The sequence below is a fragment of the Rattus norvegicus genome, chromosome 19, assembly GCF_021556685.1.
Source record: "Rattus norvegicus strain SHRSP/BbbUtx chromosome 19, alternate assembly SHRSP_T2T, whole genome shotgun sequence".
NCBI classification, from domain to species: Eukaryota; Metazoa; Chordata; class Mammalia; order Rodentia; family Muridae; genus Rattus; species Rattus norvegicus.
The window spans coordinates 9926532-9936519 of record NC_141552.1 but is presented as its reverse complement, the minus strand read 5'-3'; the positions used below and the strand labels follow the sequence as shown (position 1 = coordinate 9936519).

The following is a 9988-nucleotide window of genomic DNA, read 5'->3' as shown; positions in this document are numbered from 1 at the left end:
CCACTGCAGCATCGCCTGGCCGAGGCCACCACTGCCAGCTGCTCCCTGTAGCCTGTCCTCCTCCTCTGGGGGTGGCCCTTGTTTGCAAACAGCGACGGAAGTTTTGACGCTGCTGATTAACCAGCCTCCCACAGCTCCCGGTTCTTAGTCATCCCCACAAGTCTCAACCTTCTACATGGGACTTTGCCAGCATCTAGGTAACAGGGAAGAAATGACAAGGATCCCTGTCGGTTCTGGGCCTTCCATATTTCATCTTCCAGGGCATGGGAGGAATGAACTTCAACCGTCCTCAGCCAAGCTATGCAGGCCCCATAAAGAAAGCTTAGCTGTCATCTACCTAAGGACAGCCGTCCCCCGTCCAGCTTGGACTCTGCCAACACCTCTTACGTCATCTCCTGGGGGTATATGTGCAGCAGGCATGACCATTCCTTCCCAGGGGAGGCCCATGGATTTATATTAGAGGACACAGTTGAAAGGTAGCTTAGAAAGCTGTAAAGGGGGGGATGTGTATTTCATGACATAAGCTGAACCCTATGGCCCATTTTGTGAGCTGGGGTGCATCCCTACCCTTTTGTGGCCCCCACTCCCTGGTAAGGAAATACAGCAGAGATGGCTGGTGGCTCTTCCAGCACTGCATTGACAAGAAGGTTGGCTGACTACTCAGGATGGTTGTGGTTGATGAGGGGGCACAGGAAGGAGGCCACAAGAGAGACCTACCCAGAGGTCCGCTAGAGGTGCCTTAAAATTTGCCTTCTGGGAGGAGGGCTCAGCTTCTAGCACTTCTCCAGTGATCCCCACCCCAATATGCTCCAACTCTCAGGCCAGAGAAGGGTGGGTATGTGAAGTCATCGAACCGTAAGCTACAGTGACAGCTGTCAACTGGGGACAAGAATGCCCCTACCACAGCCTAACTGCCTGTCTTTTTGGGTATGTGGAGCTGGAGTAGGGAGGAGGTGAAAAACATAGATGGGGCCTGAACAGGCGAAACCTGGTGAATCAGGGCAGGCTGGGCCTGAGAGCAGAGAGCCTGGGCTGGAAGCTCTGAGCAGGGTGCACAGTTCATTCCAGAAAAGGGGTCAGAAACTTTGGGAACTGCAGGCCTCCTAAAGGTCCCTGCTCTCTGGTACATACAACCCTGGGGACTGCAGATAGATATAGCCCTCTCAGGAACAGTGCAAGCTCAGACTTGACCCCAAGTAGCACAGGTACACAGGACAACATAGGGCCCTTCCTGTTGAGAGAATCCCAGGGTGTCTAAATATTCCTAAGAGACAACCCGGATAGACCTCTGTCACACAGACCTGACCTCTCAATGCCCCTCCTGGGCCAGTGGCTGCAGATGACCTAGGGAGACAGTGAAAGATGCTCTCTGGACACACACTTGCTGCCTTCAAAGCGTCAGGCCCAGACAAATACTTGCATGGTAGTAAGTGTTCTCACCTCTTGAAGCACAACTCCAGCTTGGTACCCAGCAGCTCCCAGGAGCTCACCACTGCTTACCAGGTGGGCTCAGCACCCTTATAGCCTCTGTCACATGCCCAGAGGAAAGAAACGAAGGATCCAGAGACCCAAGGAAGCTAAGAGCTGCAGTCAGAGGGCTGGACAGAGCGCTCTCCAAGAACTAAAAGCCTTGCTGGCCAGGCTGGCAGAGACAGAGGGAGAAGAAAACACACCTAAGAGTTCTTAGGACACACTCTCCTCCTGAGGCTGCTGTGAGCTGTATGTGCTGGAATGGTGCCATGTGGACTTGACCCCAGGCAGGCTTGATCCCGCCCAGGTTGTAACCCCCACACTACACATCTCACAGAATAGACCTTGTCCCATGGTCACTCTGTAACAGCCTGTGACCACCGGTAAAAATACCACCTCGCCTCGGTTTGAATGAGAAATGTACCTTAAGGCTCCTGTATTTGAACACTTGGTCCCCAGTTGGTGGTGCTGTTTGGGGAGGTTATGGGACTTTTAGGACTCAGGGCCTTACTGGAGAAAATTCATCCCATGGTAAGTGCGTGTGTCTGTCTGTCTGTCTGTCTGTAGTTCACAGCTTTGCCCCACTTCCAGTTCGCTCTCTGCTTCCTGTTTGCAGCTGAGATGGGATCCCTCAGCTTCTTGCTCCCGATTCCACATCACCCCCAGCGCTAGGGTTTCTAGGCATCTACCATTAAACTGAACGAACACTTTCTTGTAGGTTGCTTTTTGGTCATGGTGTTTTATCATAGCTACAGAGACACAATTGACGGAGACCTCCTGCATGAGGCCTTCCAGACTCCACCAGTCGGAAGTCACCAGGCTTTCCTCCCTCACCTCACCTAGTGCTGGAGTGTGACCTGGGGGAGCTCAGAGTCTCTTCCATTAGGCAGACCAGGACTCGCTGATTCAGACACCCCGCCCACGTGCAGTGTGACTTTGGGCAAGGCAAGGCTTTCTGAGCGCGTTAGGAATATTATTAACTAAGCACTTACTAAGTGCTAACCCTTAAAGCAGCCAGTGAGTACTTGTCATAGTTAGTTTTAGTCATCACTCGATACAGCCTAGAGTCACCTGAGAAGAGAGTCTCAGTTAAAAGATTGCCTATATCAGATTGGCCTGTGGAAATGCCTGTGGGAGATTATCTTGAACTGATGTGGGAGAGCCTGGCCCACTGTGGGAAGTACTCTTCCATGGGCGGGTGGTCCTGTGCTATATAAGTGGGCTAGCCACGGACAAGCATGCCCGTGAGCCTCCGTGGTTCTGCTCTGGTTCCTACAGTGGGTCTCTGCGCTGACTTCCCTCAGTGATGGACATAAGCTGGCAAGTTCTTTCCTTTCCTGAATTTTACCACCACCACCACCACCACCACCACCACCACCACCACCACCACCACCACCACCACAAGAAAACGGGAATAGTACTATTTACCTACATTAGAGATGAGACATTACTGTTGTTAAGACTACCACACTTCATACCATTCCCTAATCCTTCTGCTACAAAGCCTAGCACACAGAAGACATTCAAATTCAGGCCCAAGAGAGGGCTCGGCAGGAAAAGGCACTTGCTGCCAAGCCCGACCACCTGAGGTCAACCTCTGGGTGCTCGAGAGTACGCAAACACACACACACTCACACACACTCACACACTCACTCATATACACACACTGTCACACATACAAACACACAAACACATACACACTCACACATACTCACACACACTCACACACACTCACACACTCACTCATATAGACACACTCTCACACATACACACACACAAACACACACACTCACATCCACACACTCACACATACACATATACACACAAACATACTCACATACATACATACACACACACTCACATACACTCATACTCTCACACACTCACATACATACACACACATACATACACACTCACATACACACACTCACACACACTCACACACTCCCACACACACTCACATACACACACACTCACATACACACACTCACACACACACTCACACACACACTCACACACATAAATTAAATGAAAATTAATTTAAAAAAATTTAAAGGCACCCAAGAAAATTACAGATACATAAACAATCTGCTCAGTGGGCTGAGAGTGCTGTGACTTTAATCCCAGATGGACCACTGTGAATTTGAGGCCAGCTTGGCCTAGGTGGTGGGTTCCAGGCCAACCAGGGCTGAATAGTGAGACCCTAATTTTTTTTTAAATATTTTTTTAAAGATTTATTTATTATTTATTATATATGAGTACACTGTAGCTGTCTTCAGATACACCAGAAGAGGGCATCGGATCTCTTTACAGATGGTTGTGAGCCACCATGTGGTTGCTGGGAATTGAACTCATGACCTCTGGAAGAGCAGTCGGGTGCTCTTAACCGCTGAGCCATCTCTCCAGCCCCTAAAATATTTTTTAATAAATAACACTAATTCTGTTAAATTCAAATGCAGTTAGAAGAAGGAGGTCTTGAAACAGCCCTATTCTGCCTGGGGCACCGCCATCTTTGAAGCCTGGTGCTGCAGACGACAGTAGCTGCACACCTGAGCAATCTGCTTTTGCCTCTCTCGTCAGCCCTGTCTTCACCACAGGTTCCACCAAAACCAGCCCTGCAGTGAGCAAAGCTGGAGGCAAACGGGCTGACTCCATCGGTGGTGACCAAGCCTTGAGGGTCTGAGACTGGTCGGTAACCAGAGTTCCTTTGGGATGCTGTTGCCAGCTCAAGGCCTTGGGGACAGAATGCCAGAATGCCCCATCTCTCTGTGCTCCAAGATTTAACTGCCCTAGTGTTTGTTTGTTTTTCCCCATCTTTTTGCATGTGATCTTCATGTATGTGCTTACGTGATGTGGGTGCGTGTGTGAGCATGCATGTGGAGGCACTGGGTTGATATAGGGAATCTTAATCACTCGTTCTCCACCTTACTGAGGCAGAGCCTCGGACCTAAACCCAGAACGTGACAACCTGGCCAGCCAGTGTTGTCCAGGGTCCTGTCTCCACCTCCTGGGTGTTGGAATTACAGGTGGACCACCACACCCACCTGACATTTACCTGGGTTTGGAGGGCTTTCTGACCCTCATGCTTGTACCTCGAGCACTTAATCTACTGAAACTTCTCCCCAGCTCCATGCCAGTTTCTTACAGTCACTTGTCCCTTCCAGCCATCTCTCAGAAGCCCCAGAGGCTCTGTTCTCTTTATCTTCTAGCTGGACTGGGCCACATCGGCCTCCTGTTCTTCCCCTTCTACTGGGATGCTGTTCAAGGCCATGATGATGCATGGCCCGCTCCAGCTTTGAGAGACGGGGAGCCTGACGTAGAACTATCTACCTGGGGCTGGGGAAAGGATTGGTTCACTGCAAGGTAGCCTGGTCATGGTGATGCCACATTCTTCCATCGTACCACAAATGTCCCAAACACCTCCAGGCTTCCTGCTACTCCCTGCCACAGACACCCACACAAGGATGGGTCCCTAAATCGAATCCATGCCCCATAGCAAGTGCTGCTAATGTCCCCAATGCCATCTACAGGTGGACTTGGCCAAGTACCCTGCTATGAATGGTCTGTATCCTTGAAGGCTTTTAGGAATCCTGTTTCCTTTCCCCATGGGGTCTAATCTCAATGTAACCTACAGGCCTTGGCAAAGGATGCTGGGAAACTCTCTTCCTGGAAGATTTGAGCCATTTGACCTGCTCCCTGTAGTTACTTAATAAATGCTACAGAGAGGAGAGGTGGGGAAAGGGCCCCTCTGTTTCTAACAATGGGTCTTGAAATATTTTGAGGTCTGTGGTACATGCCTGTAATCCTCAGAACTAAGGAGGCCAAGGCATCAAGTTCATTTGTTTAAGCCTGGTCTAGGCTATACCAGGAGTTCCAGGTCAGTGTGGACCACATAGAAACGCCTTGTCTTAACCTACCACTGCCCCCCACTCCAAAAAAGCTCAGCCAATATCGGTAGCACACGCCTTGGATCCAGCAGTCAGGAGGCAGAGGCAGATGGATACCTGAGATCAAGGCCAGCCTGGTCTACAAAGTGAGTTCCAGGGCAGCCAGGGCTATGCAGAGAAACCCTGTCTCGAAAAAGCAAAACAAAAGCAAATCTCTTTCACAAGTGAGAAAAACTAAGTCCCTAACAGATGACCTAGGGCCAACAAGATGGCTTAGTGAATGAATGAAGGTGCCTGCTGTCCAGCCTAATGACCCGTATGGATTCCACTCAGTGGAAGACAAGAACTGATACGCACACCCACAATCAACTAATCAATCAAAAAGTGAGAGATGGCCAAGACAAGAAAGGGATCAGAAGGTCTTCTGAGGTTGCTTCTCTCCAAGGCCAGGTGATCTCCTTCCTCCCCATTGTCACCCCAGAGTTTCCCTCTCTGTCTTGGGGAGAAAAGCTCTGAGAGTCAATCTCAGTCCCTGGGCAATTTGGGCTGAGAGTCCAGGGCTCTCTGTCCACCATCACTGAAGAGTCCTGCTGCCAGTTCTGAGGCTCCTGTGAGTCACAGTTGGCTTCGTGGGCAGCAGCCTCAGCCACCTCACGAAACCACAGCAGACTGCCCGGTGACAGCTCGGTGTTGGAAGAATGTTGTTGCCAGACAGGTTTATGAAAACATACAGTTCCGAAACCAGGCTGGGCTGCTGCTGTACAGGGCGGTGTCTGGGACAACCCCCACCCCCTCATACAAGGATGTGTGCGGGACCCTTAACCTCAACACACCCTCTGAGGACTCAAAGAAGCCAGCCAGCCACCCACCCACCTCTGAGCTGGTGAGGTAGCTCAGTGGGTAGAGGAGCCTGCTGCCAGTCCTGATAGCCTGAAGCTCCCCAGAACTCACGTGGTGGGAAGAACTGACTACCACAGAAGAAATGCAATTCTTAAAAATAGAAGTCGCCCACCTCTTCCAGGAAAGGCAACAGGGGGAATGTGGCTACTCTAGTATAGCCTGGGTCCAGTGAGGTTGGAGGAAAAACTAAAGGGGTCTGCAGGCATCGTGGCCAGTGTTGAACCACGAACACAGAGGGTGGCGAGAGCAAGAACAGCTGCCGACCCCAGCCCCATGCTGAGGTGGGGGGTCTGGGCACTGCATTGTTATGCTGTACTCTGGTGGTCTTGTGGCCCTGGGACAAAATTCCCACGAAGCAGATAGCTAAAAATGACAAACTTCTCCGTAGTCCTCAAGGGTGAAGGCCACAGTCAAGGTCCCAAGCAGGGCCCTGTCCCTTCTGTCCGTCCTAGGGGAGAGCCCTTGCCTCTCTGGTTGTGGCTACAATCCTTGGTTTTCCTTGGCTGGAAAAGCGAATGCTCTTTGCTTGACCCGGTCTGTCTCAGACTCTGGACTTCTCTTGCGTCCAGAGTTCCTTCTTCGTAGAAAGATACTGACCATACAGTACTCAGGGGCCTATTCTGATCCAATGTGACCTCATAGACATCTGCAAAGATCATATTTCTAAATAAGGTCTTGGTCACAGTTCAGGGCACAGACATTATCCAACCCAGTATTTCACATGCAGTTCTCTTAGCATACCTCATATGCTCTCACTTATGTCCCACAGACAAGAGATTCAGAGAAGTTATACAACTGGTCAGAGATCACACAGCCCTACCTGGGCTCCTCTGACTCTAGGGTCCCAGTGATGTTGTCTCTTATCTCCCTACCTCCTCAGATCACCCACAAAGCTCCTCCTGTGTAACCTTGAGGGGCTAGGTTTACAGATCACAGAGAAAATGGGGGTTCTCCATTTATTGGCCAAGTTCACACAGTGAGCGAGTGACCAGGTCCTTTGAGCCAGGTCTGGCTAACACTCCACCACATAGACGTCATCAAGTAATCTAACGGGAGCATTCTGTGGCTTTACTAAGCCGGTCAAGGCTATTGGCCCAGAATGATCAACGGTGTTACCGTGTTTGTTGATAACATCCACCTCAGCTACATCTGCCAAGTCTGTAAAAGGCTCCAGCTGGCCTCCTCGGGTATCAGACCAGTGCCTGCTACTCTCTGCGGACAGTGAGGCCAGCAGTGTGAATAGTCAGTCATGTACTGGAGATCTGACCAAGAATCCATGAGAAGGGCTAGAGAGGCCACTTAGGGCTTAAGAGCATATATGGCTTGTGCAGAGGAACTGAGTTCTGTTCCCAGCACCCTCATTCAGGGGGATCTGATGCTTTCTTCTGACCTCACGGGCACCTGCATCGTACACACACACACACACACACACACACACACACACACACACACACACACACACACACACGTACGTCTTAAAGGATACACACACACATGGCGCAATACATGTATATTCCCAGCAGTGCAAAGACCAAGGTGAGGAGTTTATAAGTTTTGAGACCAGCTTGGGCTATCTAAGGTGACTTGAGTTTTCGTTGTTGGTTACTATTATATATGATTATTTAAAATGATTTTCCAAGCTGCCCCATGATTAAACAGGTCCTTTTTTTTTTTTCACGTTCATCTCCAACATTAGTCAACATACCTTTTGATTTTAACTATCGCGAGTGCTGATTTAATAATATACTTTGCCCAATATGGTGACCAGTAAGTCGTACGGATTTCAATTAGGTCTTGGTTTGCGTCTCATTGCTGTGGAGAGCAAACATAGCCAAGGCGACTCTTATGAAAGAAGACATTTAACTGGGGCTAGGCTAACAGTTTCAGAGGTTCCGTCCATTGCTATGATGGCGAGAAGCAAGACAGCATGCAGACTTGGTGCTAGAGGAACTGGGAGTTCTCCATCTTCATTCAAAGGCTCCCAGGGAAAAGACTCTTCTCTGCACTGGAAAGAGCCTGCGTAGGATTTCAACGCCTACCCCAGTGACGCACTTCGTCCAACAAGGCCACACCTCCTAATAGTACCACCCCCTGAGGACCAAGCCTGTTCAAACCACCACAGTAGCTATGGTGTCACTGGTGGATTCTTCTGACCCCGTCATGTTGGACGCTCTCAGGCCCTGTCTCTGACCTGCTGCAAGACTCAAGCGGCATTTGACGCCACGCTAGGCCTCTCTGTTGCCTTCACAATGAAAACCTGAAAGTGAAACTTAAAGGTCTCATCTCCATATTTAATCCCGTCACGGGAGTAGCCAGCATTCTCATATACTTTCTTTTTTTGTTATTACTCCATGAGCCAGGCATGCCTCACGCTAACTCTGTAATCCTGGAGAGCCTCGAGTTCAAGGCCCTCCTCCTGCCTCAAGCCTCAAGCCTTTTGAGTGCTGAGATTACCAGAATGAGCCACAACGCCTGCTTACTTTCATCTACTCGTTTGTTTTAAAAAGCCCCATTGCTTTCCTGCAAAGCTCACAAAAGCCCTCATTGCTCCAGGCTGGCCCAATAATATGGGCTTCCTCAATTAACTCCAGTCACAGATTTCCTCCTGACCTCCAAACATGTCACCAGGCCTCTGCACTTGCTGTTGCTTCTGTCTGGGACGCCATTCCTTACAGCCTACAAGCTAACTCCTCATCCTTAGAATCCCAGCTCAACTGTCCCCTCTTGAACCACCTTAGAGCCGTGGAGTCACCATAGAGGCCCCAGTCGTTCTCCGCCTTAACTAGCTATTGTCATTTCGGGGTGACAACTTCCTTCCTCCTGCAGTGAACTTGTGTACCCATCTCCCTTGCTTCCCAGTTGTTTTTCATGAGGAAAAGGTCTCTGGTCTCCTCCTCTGCTTCTCTTAGCACCTGCTACACTACCCAGCACACACATACGGTGTCCTCAGTGGATAGTCCCTTAATAAAAATGAGTCTAGTAGGGATCGCAGAGACACAAAGAACAAACAGATGGCACCCGCAGACTGGCCCAAGAGAGCGAGACCTGGGTGAAGCCACTGCTGACATACTGGCCAAACAGAAAGGGTGGCTGGTTGCCACCAGCAGGAAGAGTGTGGCTAGCCCAAATTGGAGGTGGGCATGAGCATCTTTGGGCCAACACCCTGGTTCACCACAGTGAGGAGTCTGTTGTAAGCTCTGTGGGAAAGGCCTCCAACTCTGGAGGCAGTGTTGGTCAGAGTTAGAGAAGCCAGGTGACCCTCTGCTGCCCCAGTTCTGGCTACTGTTGCAGACACCAACTAGGGGAAGGCTCCTTGGTGTATGTCACCATGCACAAGCCCACAACAGTGACTTGGATCGGGTGACAGAGGCTTTAAACTCAAAGGTAAACCGACTACCTTCGATTCTCTGTACGTTTGCTAGAACCTCTCCAAGGTACTGAAGGCTAATTGCACTGTCTTGGAGGCCCGGGGAAAGTACAAAGGCCTCTGTCTCTGAAGGTTCGTGAGGAAGAGGGGCAGTCTGAGTAAGGGATGCCTGAGGACCCTGAGGACATTTGATGACATTGAGGGCGCTCTGAAGGTCAAAATAAACACCACAAAGGCCAGATGGCCCACTGGTTAAGAAAATGTACCCCAAAGAAAAACTCTGAGGGTTCACCTCATAGCTGAGGTGAGACCCTATCCTTCCAGGGCCTGTAAAATTGAACCTTCACTCATCCCTCAAAAAGAA

The 9988-nt window shown here is 50.2% G+C and overlaps 1 protein-coding gene across 10 annotated transcripts in view; it reads right to left on the bottom strand.

Annotated features, from left to right (window-relative positions):
- Nucleotides 1–9988, bottom strand: part of Kifc3 (kinesin family member C3) — a 95329-nt gene that overhangs the window by 40542 nt on the left and 44799 nt on the right.